The 18313-nt window shown below is 39.8% G+C and overlaps 1 protein-coding gene across 3 annotated transcripts in view; it reads right to left on the bottom strand.

Moving 5' to 3' along the window:
- Positions 1–18313, bottom strand: part of nhsl2 (NHS-like 2) — a 303937-nt gene that overhangs the window by 225935 nt on the left and 59689 nt on the right. The window lies entirely within an intron of this gene.

Below are 18313 nucleotides of genomic sequence, written 5' to 3'. Positions count from 1 at the left end.
GACTTCAGGAAGGGAAAATCAGAGGTATACAAACCAGTGATCATTGGGGTAATCAGAGTTGGAATAGTGAGAAAATTTAAGTTCTTGGGAGTCATTATGTCAGAGGATCTTTCATGGATCTAATACATAAATGGCATCGTGAAGAAAGCACATCAGCACCTTAGGACCTTAGGAGTTTGTGGTGGTTTTGCATGTCATCGAAAACCTTGGGAAAGTTCTACAGATGTGTTGTGGAAAGTGTGCTGACTGGATGCATCTCGGCCTAACATGGGGACACCAATGCCCCCGAGTGAAAAACCCTGTAAAAGGTAATGGACACTACCCAGGACATCACAGGTAAAACTTTTTCTATCATCGAAAACATTTGCAGGGAACCCTGCTGTCAGAGAGCAGCAGCAATCCTCAAGGATCCGCACCACCCAACACATACTCTGTTCTTGCTGCTACCATCGAGAAAGAGGTATAGGTTCCACAAGACTTGCACCACCAGAAACAGCTGCTAACTCTCTACCATCAGACTCCTCAACAACAAACTCATTTAAGGACTCTTACTTTTGCACTTTATTGATTTTTTCCCCTCTGCTTTGCACAGTCAGTTTGTTTACATTTCTTGTTTTCAGCTTTTTATCGCATTGTTAATAAGTGGTAATTCTGCCTCGACCACAGGAAAAAAAATCTTAGGGTTGTATGTGATGTCTCTGACATACACTCTGACAAAAAAATCTGAATTCTGAAAATCTGAACCCCAAACAATAGAATAATGAACAGAAAAATAACAGTTAGACTGTTAAACTCAACATATCACAACAGCATCTTGATAAAGATTCCCAACCTGAAATGTTGACTGAATAATTCTTCTCATGAAAGCTGAGTTCTCCAGCTCATTGTTTACATCACAACAGCATCATAATTGGAATGATAATTGTATAGTGATGGTTCCAACTATACCCTTTTATTTATCCTTCCACAAAAGCACTCGGAAGATATATAACATACGACATCATAGTTCAGAGTGTTTGGCATCTGGAAGTAAATTACATTCTTTACAATGAACATAGGGCACAAAGTAATGATTGACTCAAGTAGAGGCTGCCTACACAGTTATCCAGAGTTAAACAAAAACGTCGCAGATGCTGGAGTTGTTGTGCAATACGCAAATATGCTGGAGAAGTTAGCAGGTTACGGAGCATCTATAGAAAGTAAAGGGTAAAGCTCAGGCCTGAATTTTTTGTTACCATTTTCTTCCTATAGAATTACAGATGCTGAGTTTCTCCAGCACTTTTGTGTATTGCAATTTCCGAAGCATTTTTTTCCATCCTGCAGAATGTGTTGCTTACATCCTCCAAGTTAACAGAGCTAAAAGTGTAGATTTTGGTCTACTGTAAGTTGGTCCTCAAGGAATATTGCAGCATTGTTGTAGATTGGTTATTGGCCAAGTTTAAAGTTGACATCAATAATCTTGGGTAAAGGACCTCCTGGAATGATGTACTGATGTTTAAACATGCAGTTGCCCCAAGTACAATAAAATACCTTCCATCTTTGAGAACGGTGGAGTTGAATACAGTGAGGCGATTGAAGCAAAGGGTGTTGAGGGAGAGAAGGAAGAAATCAGGCATGGAAGACAAAAGTCAATGGCTGAAGTGGAAAATGACCAAAAGCAAATTCAAGTCAACATTGGCTAAAGCTAAAAGAAACAAAAGGTACAATAGATGACTGTGTTTCATTCCCATTTTGTACATCCACCCAAGTCAAATGTTGGCCATAAAATTTTGTCCAACCCTTAAGAGGATGACGGATCTAATTGTTTATATCCAACAAATTATCTCCAAAAATAATCTTCCCTGTGTAGTGACAAAAGAAATTTCAGGCATGATGTGCTCCCTCTATGCAAGACTAAACTGAGACCATTTCAGCCTTTGCACATATCTGATATCTGAATAACATCTGGCAAAAATCAATTAAGGAATGTTGACTGGCTGCACAAAAGAAAATTGAAATGTATCTGCACCTGCATATAAAGGAAAGCTCCTAAAATCCCAAGACAAGCCAACCTAGAAGTACATGAAGCAGGGTGGAAGAAAAGAAATAAGCTTTGTTTGCAATATGTGACCACCCAGCAAGCAACCAGCAACCACACTCATTAATTGCAGCCGACCACATCCAGAGAGGCAGAATATAAAGCTCAGATTTCAAACATTTTCTTTCAATGAAGAGTGAGACAGTTATAACTAATCTTAACCTTGACATCCAAAGGAAATAGGAGTATTTTGCAATTGGTCTAAATATTGCAGTAAAATAGAGCAAGTATCTTATAACAGTTGGTCATTTCTAGAAGATCTGTTTTTCTTGCTGCTGAATGCATGAGAAAAATGTCACAGAACAGGTCCCCGCCAAATGTTAATTTATATGCAACTAAGAGATAACTTTAATATATCAGGCAGGAGTCTCATTGTACAAGCAAACCTGCAAGATTAAAGAACTATATCATTCTCCTGCTTTCCTGGAAAATCCAAAGGAATAATATTGTGGTGATATGTAATTACACCACTAGGACACCAGGGGGTCATCCCGGTGACCTTGTCTATAAAGCAGTCCAGAGCTACAGTCTAGCCTTCCAGGTTTGTCTTGCAGAGAGACAAGACCTCTTAGTGTACATATTAGTTTATTAAAGCTGTCTTATACTCACACTGCTGTTGTGGTTATTGTCAGTACAATTTAATAAACTAATATGATAGCCACTAGGATGGAAGCTGCTTCTGCTCCAATGCGCAATCCCGACCACCTGGAGACTCTTCCTGAGGAATGAATCCGGGGACAACTAGCACGCATGTGCTTCCAAGGACAGAGACGGCGAGGAACCGCTGTACTGAAATCATGGTGGAATGCAGGGAAGACCACAGAAATATGATAGGGCAGGTAAGAAATGGCCAAGAGCCCTGCCTGCCCATGAGTTCGCCGGTACAGGCGTCGCCGACCCTAAACCCCAGTCCGATCAGAAAGGGGCCACTACAAGTGCGGGTGGAAGGATCTCCACAAGTCGTGCTCCCGATCGCCATGTATGTGCAGAATTCCCAACCACTCCAGAGCCAGGGAAAGCAGATACCACTACCATCACTCCCTCAGCAGCAGTTTCCCCAGTACCACGGAGACCTGACGCTACTGCTGGGATCCCCCCCCTAAGCCCATTGCAAATGTCCCAAAGCCAGAGACTCATCCAACAGCCCCAAGCAGTACTTCCCACTCCCACACCTCCACCAAGAAAGGCCGAAAGGCAGACCGCACTCCGCACCCCTATACCACTACCGAGGAGGTCCAGAAGGCAATGGAAGCCACGAAAAAATTTTGGACTTACAAACAAGGAAAGGAGGACGTGGGGGAACAGGGGAGATAACAATTTTTAAAGGGGGGGGGTGAATGTGGTTATATGTAATTACACCACTAGGTCACCAGGGGTCATCCCGGTGACCTTGTACATAAAGCAGTCCAGAGCTACAGTCTCGCCTTCCAGGTTTGTCTTGTAGAGAGACAAGACCTCTTAATGTACATATTAGTTTATTAAAGCTGTCTTATACTCACACTGGTGTTGTGGTTATTGTCAGTATAAATATAACCAGCCAAAACCATTTCTCCTGGGTTTCTCTGCCAGCTAAAGAGTTCAGACAAAATAGGAGGAGAGTAGAAACTCTCGCCTGGCAGGCTGATCCCTGCCCTCCACTACTGCCCTCTCCTCCACCTTCATCTCTGATTGGACATGTTAGATCATATGCCCTCCTACCACCTCATCATGGCAAATTCTTGGCTATAAGATTTTCATTTCTAATAATGTGCACAAATTATATTAAAAATCAATTACATTTGAATGACCGTGTTTGTGGGAACAATGCTAAGGGGCTTAAACCAACCTTTTGAGATTGCAGGTACAGATCAGAAGATTACAAACCCAGCTTTCCCCTCTCCTTCCCCACAATTCCCATCATCCAAGTATAGAAGTTAAACCTCCAAATTTCTTCACCAGTTTATCTCTGAGCTAGATAGATCACAACTGTAGGATTTGGAAGATAATCCTTAAAAAAATACCTAAATATTGATCCAATTCTGTTGGTGGTTGTGATTTTTTCCAGTCCTGGCTTCACACTGTGGCATTTCCAGAAAGATAACGTGAACATTGCTACAGATCTCAACTCCACAGTTACAGGATTGGGGGAACTGCATTCCATATCTATAAACTGGGCCTTGAACTCTCTTTTGGAGTTTGAGGAGATTTGGTATGTCAAATTTATACAGGTGTACCAGGGAGAACATTCTGACTGATTGCATCATTGTCTGGTGTGGAGGTGCCAATGCATAGGACAGGAAAAAGCTACAGAGGGTTGTAAACTCAGCCAATTTTTAAAAAATTCTAAATAATTAAAATCGCATTCAGAACCTGCCTGCATAGTTTTAAGTATGGCTGCAAGGAAAGGGAACCCTTAGACAAGAAGAATAGTCTTGAAAGAAGTTTTAAAAAACTTGAAAAATATTGGACCTACCTTGCGCTGTAGGAGAGCCGAAGAAGATGGCGCTGGAGTCCAGTGGAAGATCATCAAACTACAGAGACTACAAGTACAAGCCCTCATGTGCGAAAGCCCGCAGTGAAGAACGGACCAAATGTAATGCAATGGGGGACTGGAAAAACAGTTCCCAGTAGCATTCTTATACAAGATCTGCCTCCTTTGGAATTGGAGGCAGAATCAGAGGTGATTTTTACTACGTTAAGTGACATAGATAAAGAAGAAGATGATCAAGAGAAAGAAATGGAGGAGGATGAAGATGTATATCATCAGGCCCAATTACTACAAGAAATGAAAAGTATGCAGATAAAGACACCTGAAGCTTGGGGTCAGGATATGGACAGGCAATTGATAAATCAATTACAAGTTATGAGTGAGAAGATGGATGTGTAATGTGGGTCTATGAAGTGTGATGTTAATACTCAATTTGAATATGTTAAAGGAGAGATGAAGATTATTTTTTTTTATTTTTAAATTTTTTTATTTTTTACACTATAAACCATACTGACTAAAATACATACAGTCATTTTCTCCCCTTTTTCCCCCTCCCTTCCCTTCCCATTTATTCAAAGTTCAATCTATAAGATACATTAAACCCGTTAAACAATGTTGTCACTTAATAAAAATAAACAAAAAATTATTGTCTTTTACTTTTATATACTGGGTCAGTTCATTTCATTGTCTTCTCCTGTCATTTTAGGTGGTGGAGGTCCATGGTAGGATTTCTCTATTGTGTTTCATGTATGGCTCCCATATTTGTTCGAATATTGTGATGTTATTTCTTAAATTATATGTTATTTTTTCTAATGGAATACATTTATTCATTTCTATGTACCATTGTTGTATTCTCAAGTTGTCTTCTAATTTCCAGGTTGACATGATACATTTTTTTGCTACAGCTAGGGCTATCATCATAAATCTTTTTTGTGCTCCATCCAAATCGAGTCCAAATTCTTTATTTCTTATATTACTTAGAAGGAAGACCTCTGGGTTTTTTGGTATATTGCTTTTTGTGATTTTATTTAATATCTGGTTTAGATCTTCCCAAAATTTTTCCACTTTCTCACATGCCCAAATTGCATGTACTGTTGTTCCCGTTTCTTTTTTACAGCAAAAACATCTGTCTGATACTGATGGGTCCCATTTATTTAACTTTTGGGGTGTGATGTATAGCCTGTGTAACCAATTATATTGTATCATGCGTAACCTCGTGTTTATTGTATTTCTCATAGTTCCGGAGCATAGCTTTTCCTATGTTTCATTCTTTATCTTTATGTTTAGATCTTGTTCCCATTTTTGTTTAGGTTTACAGTTTGTTTCCTCATTCTCCTTTTCTTGCAGTTTGATGTACATGTTTGTTAAAAATTTTTAAATTTTTGTGTCTGTAATCACATATTCAAAATTTCTTCCTTCTGGTAACTTCAGACTGTTTCCCAATTTGTCCTTCAAGTAGGTTCATCAAGAGATGAAGATTATTAAGGAAGAAATTAAAAGATATGTTAAAATGATTGACAAAGTAAAAACACTTCAGAAATCTGAAGAAAATTTGTAGGAACATCATGATGAAATGGATCAGTGTAAAGATGTGGTTAATAAGTTGCAAGATTCAGTTACGAGAAAAAAGAGCTTTTACTAAAAATTGAACATATTAGAAAACCATAGTCAAAGAAATAATGTGTCAATTGTTGGATTGATAGAAGATTTTGAAGGTCCCAATCCTGTATAATATTTTCAAGAATGGATACCCGAGGTTTTGGAACCTGAAAATTTTCCAAATGGAATTAAATTGGACAGAGCACATAGGGCGATCAGAAAGAAGCCATTACCTAGTCAGACACCACGCTCTGTCTGATTAAATGTCTGTGTTATTAGGATAAAGAGACAATCTTAAGAGCAGCTGTTCAGAAGGATCATCAATTCCAAAGTCCATTGATAGTGGCTGATAAAAAAGTATTTTTTTACGCAGATTTGAATGTGGCAATTGTGAAAAGAACAAAGGAATTTAATCCAGCAAAGTCAGTGTTGTGGAAGACAGGATATGTTTTCTTTACATCACCATGCTACACTTAAACTGTTTTTGGAAGATAATCAGGCAAGATTTTTTGTAAATAATATGGAAGCTTTGGAATTTACCAATTCTCTTCCAAGCAATAAAAGTGCTCAACAAGTTGATGTGCAAACTGCAGATATTCAAGAAATTGAGAAGATACAAGCTGGAGAGAAAGAATTGACACAACAAGAAATGGATGACCTTGATGAAGAACAAGTCAATAGAGATCCTGAGTCGGCTGCCTATACCTAAAGATGAACTGTTCTCTCTGGGGGATGGGGGCGGTGGGGAACTGAGGGTATTTTCCTTCTCCTTACCTAGCTATGTGCCACCAAATGGTGAGAGCCACTTCCCGCACCATAGAGGGAGATAGTACTTGTCTTTTTTTTAATTACTTTTTGAGGGGGGGGGTTTTGGTCAACCCAATTAATCTACACTCCCGGTATGTTTCGAATGGTGGGAGGAAACCAGAGCCCATGAGGAAAACCCATGCAGACATGAGGAGAACGTATAAACTCCATACAGACAGCATGGGATTCAACACCAGTCCAGATCGCTGGCGCTGTAAAGGTGGTGTGCTAACCGCCACACCAACCGTGCTGCCACTGCTGGAGTTCCTCCAGCCCTTTGATTTTTTTTGCTTCAATGGTTCATGACTCCTGCATTTGTTGCTATTCATTCACCAGTTAGATGGCTTGGATTTTGTTTTTAAATTTTGCAAGCATTACTTTTTTCCCTCAAGTTCAACTGTGCAGTTCAAATTTGTCACAATTAAACACAAACGTCAGAGTTTCCCACTTCCAACATAAACTTGATGACTTTGTCACTTTTATTGGTTGTGATTCTTTATCATTCAGTCCTCACTGCGATGTGAAATATGTTGATAAATTCTGACTGTGGTGTTTGCAGATGTGAGGCATGAGAAACTCAGAAAAAGAAATACATAATTTACTTGCTCTATTTACAGACAATCTCGGGAACTTTCTATCATTCTTTTTGCAGTTTAGATAACTATAAATAGGGAGGCATGAATTAAAGGGCTGAAAGCATTGAAACAACAATCACAACTGTAATGATAGAGTGCTAGTGATCTTCCTGACCTCTAGAGGGGGTTGGAGACTATTGAGTTGGATTCAAGATGGATGCCTCCACACAGTCATGAGTTCTATACCTAATCAAGTATAGTTGTTTTAAAAGAACCCAAGTTTCTTTAGTACAATAAAAAGAAACATTGCGGGATGAATTGAGTGTCACTCTGGCCCTAAATGCAGAGAAAGCTTTCGACAGACTAGAATGGAACTATTTATTTAAAGTTTTGGGAAAATTTGGACTTGGAGAGGTATTTATTAATTGGGTTAACACTATATATTATGAGCCTAAAGCAAAAGTGATCACTAATGGTCAAATCTCATTGGTGACCCCATTGTCCATATATAGTAGACAGGTTGTCCATTATCTCCAGCTCTTTTCGTCCTGGCTATTTAGCTGTTAGTGGAATCTATCCACCAAGATCCAGACATAAAAGACTTCAGAGTTAACCAGGAAGAAAATAAATTCAATCTATTTTCTAATGATGTTCTGATATATCTGACAGATCCAGCAAGTTCATTACAAAAATTGAAGTCTAAATTGGAATTTTCAGGACTTTCTCGGGCTATAAAATTAATTGAGTTAAAAGCGAAGTTAGCCTACTGATGGGTGGGAATTATGATCACGTTAAAGAGACTCTCAATTTAAGTGGCCTCTTAATGGGACAAAATATTTAGGCATTAAGATAGATAATGACTTACAGAATTTATATAAATTGAATTATCTTCCCTTGCTTTGAAAAATTGAGGATGATTTAAATAAATAGATAACTCTTCCAATCACTTTGATTGGAAGGCTCAATTGTATAAAAATGAATATATTGCCTAAATTATAATATCTTTTCCAAAACCAACCCATTTTAGTACAACTATTCTTTCAGAACTTAAATAAATATTCTAGGAAGTTTCTGTGGAAGGGTAAGTTTCTCAGAGTCTTTATTGATAAATTAATCTCGGCTGCACCATTTCATCAGATGCAAGGATCGACAATGAGATAGACAACAGACTCGCCAAGGCAAATAGCGCCTTTGGAAGACTACACAAAAGAGTCTGGAAAAACACCCAACTGAAAAACCTCACAAAGATAAGCATATACAGAGCCGTTGTCATACCCACACTCCTGTTCGGCTCCGAATCATGGGTCCTCTACCGGCATCACCTACGGCTCCTAGAACGCTTCCACCAGCGTTGTCTCCGCTCCATCCTCAACATCCATTGGAGCGCTTTCATCCCTAACGTCGAAGTACTCGAGATGGCAGAGGTCGACAGCATCAAGTCCACGCTGCTGAAGATCCAGCTGCGCTGGGTGGGTCACGTCTCCAGAATGGAGGACCATCGCCTTCCCAAGATCGTGTTATATGGCGAGCTCTCCACTGGCCACCGTGACAGAGGTGCACCAAAGAAAAGGTACAAGGACTGCCTAAAGAAATCTCTTGGTGCCTGTCACATTGACCACCGCCAGTTGGCTGATATCGCCTCAAACCGTGCATCTTGGCGCCTCACAATTTGGCGGGCAGCAACCTCCTTTGAAGAAGACCGCAGAGCCCACCTCACTGACAAAAGGCAAAGGAGGAAAAACCCAACACCCAACCCCAACCAACCAATTTTCCCCTGCAGCCGCTGCAACCGTGTCTGCCTGTCCCGCATCGGACTGGTCAGCCACAAACGAGCCTGCAGCTGACGTGGACTTTTACCCCCTCCATAAATCTTCATCCGCGAAGCCAAGCCAAAGATGAACTGGGAGGATTAAAGCTCCCAAATTTTAAAAAATATTATCGGGCAACCCAAATGATGGAGGAGACAAGTCATCTTGGAACTGCATAAGGTTGGTGAGAAGACAGCAGAGAATGTTATATATAAATGGTATTCTAAATTACTATTTGGGCCGAAGGAAGCTCCCTTATTAAAATATTTTTACAATTTGGAATATGCTCAATGGTCAAATTGGTGTCAGGGGAGGCGTCTCACCCAAAACACCCCTAGCGCAAAATAAATTAATTTCATTAACAATTGATAATAAAATTCTAGAAACTTGATCTCAGAGTGTAATCAAATATATCGAAGATGGTTCTGAGCAGGGAATTTAAGACATTTGAACAAATCAGGAATAAATTTGGAGTTTTAAATACATCCTTTTTCTGCTCTCTTCAGTTATGATCTTATTTAAGGGTTAAATTAAGTCCAACACTGACCATACTGCAAAGTACTGAATTAGAGACTCTGGTTCAAAAGGGTGAATCACAAAGAAATGTATCTCAAAAATGTATTTCTTATCTTACTTAAGTCAGAAGCCCCTAAACAAGGGCTAGATAAGTCAAGAGAGAGAAGGGAATCAGATTTGGGTAGAGAAATTGATCCATTTTGCTCACCTGACCTGTGTCAGGACAGCATAATCAATTCAATTAATGAAAGGTATAGGTTGGTGCAATTTATTTTTTTGCATCAGCTGTACCTTACTCCACAAAAAATTAAATAAATTGAAATCTGAATTCTCCAATTTATGTTTTGATGAGGTCAAGATATAGGATCCGTTTTGCATTTGAACTGGTCATGCCCTAAGGTGAGATCCTTATGGGAAGATATGGGGAATCTCTTGGAACAAATTACTGTTGATACCCTCAGGTGCCAGAATTGTTTTTATTGGGCAAATTAGCAGACATAAGACCTAAAAAGAGGCTGTCGAAATATCAGTTGAAATTTGTTAAACTTGCTTTAGCGGTAGCCAGGAAATACATTGCCATTACTTGGAAATTTAATTCCTAACTGAGTCTGACCCACTGGAAGTCAGAAATGCTTAGTTGTGTTCCCCTCAATAAGATTACTTACAAACTGAGAAATTGTTACATATTTTAAAGAATATGGAACCCATATTTAAGATTCACTACCACTACCACTAACTCTAGTGATGTCTATGTTAAGACATTGATCCTTTAAGGGAGGAAGTAAGCTCTGGATGAATCACGTAATGTTTCATCTGTATGTAATTAATGCTTTTAGAAAACAGATGATTTTTTCACATTATATGGGAGCATTACCTCTTCTTTTTCTTTTGGGGGGAATCTTTCTCTTTTTTTTCTGTTTCCTACTTTTCTTTTAAGGATTAGCATGATGTGTAATTTTGTATTTATAAACAATAGTGCAGAATTTGATAATTGTGATAATGTGTTGATTCTTCCTTCCTCGTATTTCAACATGCAGTTTGATTTTGGTATTTTATTGTGTGTATATATATATATACATCTGTGATGTTTCTTTGATTTTGTTGTTTTGTAATTCATGTTGATTGAAAATTAAATAAAGGGGAAAAAAGAAACATGACATGGTACCAGGAGTGTCCATGGTATCAGGAGTGGAAGAAACAGCAGGAGTGTGCAGAGTGTGTATCAGTTATTATCAGCAGAGATATGGAGAGTGTAATAGTTGTTGATGCTGTAACTGGGCCAGGAAATGTCACCCATGAATGGAGACTGTTCAAACAAAGATTCATGCTATAACTGCAAGACATTGGACACGATGGCAAACCTGATGCATGGAAGATTGCAATGCTATTTACCATGGTGGAACCTCAAGCTCTAGAAGTTTCCAACACTTTGAAGCAGCTGACCAGAGCAGGTTCAACAAGGTTATCGAGATGTTTGATAAACACTGTTCACCAAAGAAAAATAAAATGTTTGAGAGGTACGTGTTTCACCTGCGCATGCAGCTGCAGGGAGGTAGCTTTGCTACTTTTTTAACGGACTTGAAATTAAAAGCAAGAACATGCAATTTTAGATCACTGCAAGATTCAATGATCTGTTCAGGATTATTGATAATAAAGTGAGAGAGAGGTTGCTGCAAGAGACAAAACTCAACTTAGCTGGAGCTGTGAAGATATGCCACTCCAGTGAATTAGGCCTGCAGCACACAATGATGTTTGGTGAGAGTGCAAAAGCCAGTGAAAATAAAGGCATAACCATAGCCAAAGTGTGTGTCCACACACATAAACAAAAAATTAGATATAGGAAACAACAAAAAGATAGAGAGACATTCAAATGTAAATGATGTGGTACTAAATATGCACCAAAACAATGCCGAACTTATTGAAAAGTCTGTAATGTGCAAAGCACAGAATCACTACGCAAAGCAATATTTTTCCAAAGGGAAACAAAACAGAAGTGTATGTGTGCACACTGTACATACCATAGAAGAAACTGCTCTCAGTGACATATTTTTCATGGGCATGGAAGTGCAGAAAGATTCTAAACCAACACAAACACCGAACAGCTAAGTGTGAACAAAGTGGACCAAGACAAGTGGACTATGTCATTACATGCAAATGGAACAAATATTCCTTTCAAGCTGAACACAGCAGCAAAGGTCAATTTGATCTATGAGCGTGATATCAGGCCAATGAAGATAAAATCATACATCCATGAAAATCTTGTAAGGCTCAAATCCTACAATGGAGCATCGACAGGAAAGGTATATGTACGCTCAAGGTGAAAGTAAAAAATAAAGAGCAGCACCTCAGGTTTGCAGTAGTCCCAGATGGACATGAATCATTGTTTTTTTACAAAGCATGTGAAAATGTAAGCCTTGTCAAGAAGGTGTATACAGCAGGGAAACCTATTGTGTTAGCTAATGTGTTATCCAGGGCAATGATGCAGAGTGAAGCACACAATGAGAGTTCCACAGAGACAGATGTGAATCTCCACGTGAACCTGATCACTGAATCCTTTCCCGTACCTGACATGAAATCTAAGCAGATCACAGCTGAAACAGAAAGGACACAGTTCTACAGAAGGTCATCAAGAATCTGAATGAAGGTTGGCCCAGAGGTGAATGTCAGCCATACTACAACATCTGAGCTGAGTGTTGTCAATGGACTTCTACACAGACAGAGTAGAATTGTCATTCCTCAATCACTGCAACAAGAAATGCTGAAAAGGGTGCATGAGGGGCACCTTGGAATGGAAGGATGCAAAAGGAGGGCTAGAACTGCTATTTATTGGCCAGGATAAATGTTGACATTGGTTTGCAGCTGTGAGACCTGTTTCAAACTTCTCGGAAAGCAGGCAAAGCAACCCATGATAATAACTGATGTACCCAGAGAACCATGGCAGAAAGTTGGGACTGATCTGTTCCACATGGATTAAAATAATTACTTGCTGATTATTGATTATCTATTAAACTATCTGGAGATTGAGCTGCTTCCTAACATGCCTGCTGCTTGTGTGATCAAATATATGAAATTGATCTTTGCAAGAAATGGAATTCCTCAAATTGTCTACAGTGACAATGGACTATGCTGCAGCTGGAGAAAACTCCAGAACTTTGCAGAAGAGTATGATTTTCGACGTGACTTCAAATCCTCTCCATCCACAGTCAAACAGTAAAGCAGAGAAAGGACTTCACATAGTTAAACAGTTGTTCAAGAAAGCACTAGACAGTGGCTCAGATCTGTATCTAGCTCTAATGAGTTACAGAGCTTCACCACTTGCACATGGCAAGTCGTCCACTGAGCTTCTGCTGGGACACAGACTACACACATTTCCCTACTCTGCAGACCCAAACAAGAACAGTGATGTTAAAGATGGCAAACAGAAACAAACGCATCTGCAATGGAGACAAAAAGCAAACTATGACAAGTAAGCAAGAAGCTTAGAGCTACTGGCACAACATGACACAATGAGACACAGAGATTCCCACAGTTGAGACAAAAAGGCAACGGTTCTGAAATCCAAGATCCTAACACTGTCAGAACAGAAAATGGTCAAATACTGAGGAGGAATCAAAAGAGCCTGCTGAAAATGCATGAGACACTGCCGAAACAATAAAATGCAGAAGATCCAGCCTGCACAGCAACAGAGGAAACACCACCAGGGCTAGACAGTAGTGGACCAGCAGAGTCGACACAAGCTTCTGTGTTAAGAAGATCCACAAGTGTTGTCAAAGCACCTGAGAGCCTGAATCTTTAAAAGAAAAAGAACTGCACACTCAAAAGTGCTGATGTTGTGTTTACATTTGTGTTGAACTTTAAATGGAAATAAGTACTGTATTAGTGTGTCATGTTGTTAAATTAAACATCTCAATGAAAGGGGATATAGTGATAGAGTGCTAGTGATCCTCCTGACCACTAGAGGGAGTCTGAGACTAATTTGTGGCAGCTTGGGTTGGATTCAAGATGGATGCCTCCACACAGTCATGAGTTCTTTAGCTAAAATAGTTGTTTTAAAATAATCTATTTATTATAATAAAAGAAACATCACAACAATCAATGTGGCATTTTTCATGGCCCTGACACTAACACTTTAAGCAATGTAAGTTTGTGCCCTTGAATGGAAAATAAAAACTTCTAAAATCTCCTTACACATCTTGTTTAATAACACTCTTGTAAGCACTTTGAAATGTTTTTGCAAAGCTAACGTGGCCATAAAAATGAAGACTGCTGTTAAAAGCAGGTGGAAACCATGCAGAGTTAGGGAGAATGTGTAATTCAAGGTCAGGATTAAAGTTTGATCACTAGGGCTATGAGGCAGCAACTCTAAATTTCAATCTAAAGATTCAAGATTCAATTCATTGTCATGTAATAAAAAGTGCCATGTTACATGAAATTGCCTTTTGTCTGCTATGAGACAGACAAATTTGTCATCAGTAGAAATTGCCTGAAGCGCCTTACAGTCAGAGAAACAAAAGCAAAATAGAGATACCCCCCCCCCAAGATTCCCCCCCCCCTGCCCAAATGTCCGTGGATTAGCCTCCAATGCTCATGCAGACAGGGTCCAGTCCAAACATCAGCAACCCGAGCTCCAGATCCAAACCTCCAATACAAATTAGGAACCTTTCAGAGCCCTCAGCACCTTCTCGCATCCCGGTTCCGATATCTGGTACCCATTCAGCCAGTCTCCAGCAGTCCACAGCCTGGTGTAAATCCTTTGACTGCAATCTCCAGCATCGCACAGCCTATGTGGGGTCCTCTCCTTAAGTCACCAACAGTCACAGAAACCCTTACTGGTCTGCTGCCGGAGTCACCTTCCAGTGGGTTGTTTCCTCTGCTTCTCCTTCTCAAACTGATGGAGTGGTCTCCCTATTTTCTGGTGCCTTGCACTAGGCCTCTGCTTTCCCGGAGTCTACAAACCCTCTTGGCTGCTTCAGATTATAGGCACCGCCATCTTGGGCACCAACTCCAAAATCACGGGATTTTAAATTAAATCACCATCGGCTCCTTTAACAGGCAGTTAAAGTCTTTGCGGATCCAATGGCAGTCAGACTGGGCGATTGGACCCCACGTGAGGGCTGTCCATGAGTCTGTATCAGCAACAGTGCTGCTGTTACAGAAGCTTGATCAGCGCTGCCATTTGTCCACCATGCAAAAACGTTAGTGGTTGAATGTTAGGAAACAATTACAATCACTCTGAATGCTTTTGCCAAGAGTTATGTAGGATCAGTATTGATCGTGTTTCCTTTTCTTTCCCCTGAGTGAAAACACACTACTTCCATGCCTGAAGAACTGTCTGAAAATTTGTAGATTTAACTCATGACTGTTTGGTATTTGTTGTAGTAAGCCTCAGATCAATCTTTAAGCAAGGCACAGTTACAAATCTACAACAAGTTGTTACAAGCAATGAAGTTCATGGGGGAAAAAAGCTACGATAAGCATATTCAAGATGCAGTCATTTGCAATGAGACATCACTCCGTAATTTGTCAATACAATAACCAATGACAAAATCAATGTCCATCATTTTCTGAGGAACTGTTAAACTGTAATACCCTTGGTAATATAGAAAATTACAGCACTGGAAAGATCCTTCAGCCCAGGATGTTGTGCCAACTTACTGTATGTAGACCGACTCCATTTCAACATAATTCATGCTGGACAAAAATTTCAGCATACTTCAAATTGTGTTCTATCTTTCTATAACATTTCAGCATTGAGTTCATTAGTTAACACATCTGCCTCTGGAAAAGCTTCCATAGAATTTGTCCATCTTTGTAAGCAAGGCAACTGTAAGAAATGCTGATTTGCTCAGTGTCTGTTCTTTTTATAAATCAAGTACTTTTTTCATGTTCAGTTTAATGACTGGCTATCCTCCATTCTCTTGGACAGTAACATTGAAATGTGCCAGAAGAGCTCATTTAAAACATGGACTCCATACATTAATCTAAAAGTGGACATTGGACACAATCCCTCCCAATTGAGGTAAACACCGAGGTTTATGCCAAGAGACAGTGTGACCCTGTGCAATTCAATAATTACAAGGATATTGAGTTTTGCAAAATTGCTGTTGTATGTCATGCATCTTTAGTCAGATTACTGGATTCTTTCACACATATGGAACCTCTTACTGAGTCATCAGCCAAGCCAGCAGGCATGAAATGAAGAAATGTTGACATTCTTCCACAAAACATATGCAGTGTTACAAAGAAAATGCACTTGGTGAGAAATTAAGATACAGTTTTCTCAGTGGTCTGCACAAATTAATTATTTGTGTCAATCAGTTAGGATCAGAGTGAACAAAGAAAAACATGCTCATCTAGAGCTAGATGGAGCTCTGCATATCTAGCTGGCAGAGATGGAAGACAGGGGTGAAATCTATTAGAAAACTAGTAGCACAGAATGCAATATGCAAGGTCACACAGTGATTGTGCAATCGTAGTTGTAAGGTTTATGAGAGGTGTGGACATAAGGTAAGGTACAGTTCTCCATGGCCAGATAATTACTAATGTATTTTCCCTCTCTATCGTTTGGTTGCTACTGATCCACAATGAAAAAGAGCCAGATCAGAATCTGAATAAGCGTGAGTCACAAAATTTGTTGTTTTGCGGTAGCATTACATGGACAAAATTCCTATAATTTACATTTTTTAAAATAAATAAATTAGTGCAAAAATAAGGGAAAAGTGAAGGTAATGCCCATGGTTCATTGTACATTCTGAAATCTGATGGCACAGGGGAAGAAGCTGTTTTTGAACCGTTAGATGTTTGTTGTCATGCTCCTATTTGATAATAGCAGTGAGAAGAGGGCATGGCCTACGTAGTGAAGGTCGAGGATAGAGGCTGCTTTGAGGGAGTGAGGACTACCTGTAAGAAGGGCTCAGGCCCGAAACATCGGCAGTATATATTTATCTCCAATGGACGCTGCAAGACTAGCTGAATTCCTCCAGCATTTTGGTGTGTTTTACCAGTATGATTGCTGCCCTTTGAAGAGTGTGGGAACCTCTGACTGCTGCAATGAGGAACTGAAGATGTCCGTGAACACCCCAACTAGCTGGTTGGCACAGATTTTAAGTACTCTGTCAGATATGCCAATCAAAATGCAGGTGGTCTTGTCCTCTTGCCCTCAAGACTTGATGGAGTAAGAGAAAGAAGAGAATGCAAAATAATACCAAACAAAATGGGTTCTAAAATGGAAGTCAATTTTCTCTGATCTTCACCAGTTGAACATTTTGAAACAACAGCATGTAAAAACACTGGGGAAGCAATATATAGTATTACCCCTTGTATCTGGAATTCAAGCAACCAGCAAAAACATTGAGGAAAATAAAGAAAAGGAATTAATAAATAAGAATAAAATAATAGGTAAAATCCTTAAGTTTAAAATCATAAAAGTAAATGTTCTCTGAAGTAGCACATAAAACTTTGGTGAAGATGGGAGGAAATATTCAGCCAGCGGAGAGCCTTGGTTGTGCTTTGTTCATAGCAGCTGATGAATAAGATGAGTGAAACAGCAATGGTGTCACCCTGGATGAAGACCTGGTTGATGCCGTTCGTCGTTGGGGTGACTCTCTTCAAGTGCCTCCTTATCCCTGCTTAGTAAGAGTTGCCCCAGTCAGGAGCTTTATCTATAAACTTGGGGGAGTGAGGAGGATCAATGATCTCTTCTGTTATTTATTGTTCATCTTTTAGGCAGCTCCATAGAGGGGGCGGAACCTGGAGATGCAGCAATGGTTAAATGTTTTCAAGAATATGACTGAAAATAAAGTAAAATGTTTTAAGATTTATATATTAATGCAGTTGAAGTTTGTTCAACGTAAGTACAGCATAGAATTTTTGTCTTTTAAACTGTTTATTCTTAATGCAGGTGTATTAGTTAGGCGTTGTAAGAGTAAGTCTCAAACAACTGGAAAATACACACATCCTGCATCTACCAAACCCCGTAGGTTCCCGATACCAGGGATTTTCCTGGACTAAAAGAGTTGCTTGATCTCCATAGCAGTGGTAATTCGATACAGTTTTGCTCATGAAAGATATCTCAAGTTCCCTGTGTCTATTATGATTATTCTTTGGCTTGGCTTCGCGGACGAAGATTTATGGAGGGGGTAAAAAGTCCACGTCAGCTGCAGACTCGTTTGTGGCTGACAAGTCCGATGCGGGACAGGCAGACACGATTGCAGCGGTTGCAGGGGAAAATTGGTTGGTTGGGGATGGGTGTTGGGTTTTTCCTCCTTTGCCTTTTGTCAGTGAGGTAGGCTCTGCGGTCTTCTTCAAAGGAGGTTGCTGCCCGCCAAACTGTGAGGCGCCAAGATGCACGGTTTGAGGCGATATCAGCCCACTGGCGGTGGTCAATGTGGCAGGCACCAAGAGATTTCTTTAGGCAGTCCTTGTACCTTTTCTTTGGTGCACCTCTGTCACGGTGGCCAGTGGA

This window comes from Narcine bancroftii, chromosome 8, assembly GCF_036971445.1.
Source record: "Narcine bancroftii isolate sNarBan1 chromosome 8, sNarBan1.hap1, whole genome shotgun sequence".
Lineage (NCBI taxonomy): Eukaryota > Metazoa > Chordata > Chondrichthyes > Torpediniformes > Narcinidae > Narcine > Narcine bancroftii.
The sequence above is the reverse complement of the archived record's forward strand: the minus strand, read 5'-3'. Positions and strand labels throughout refer to the sequence as shown.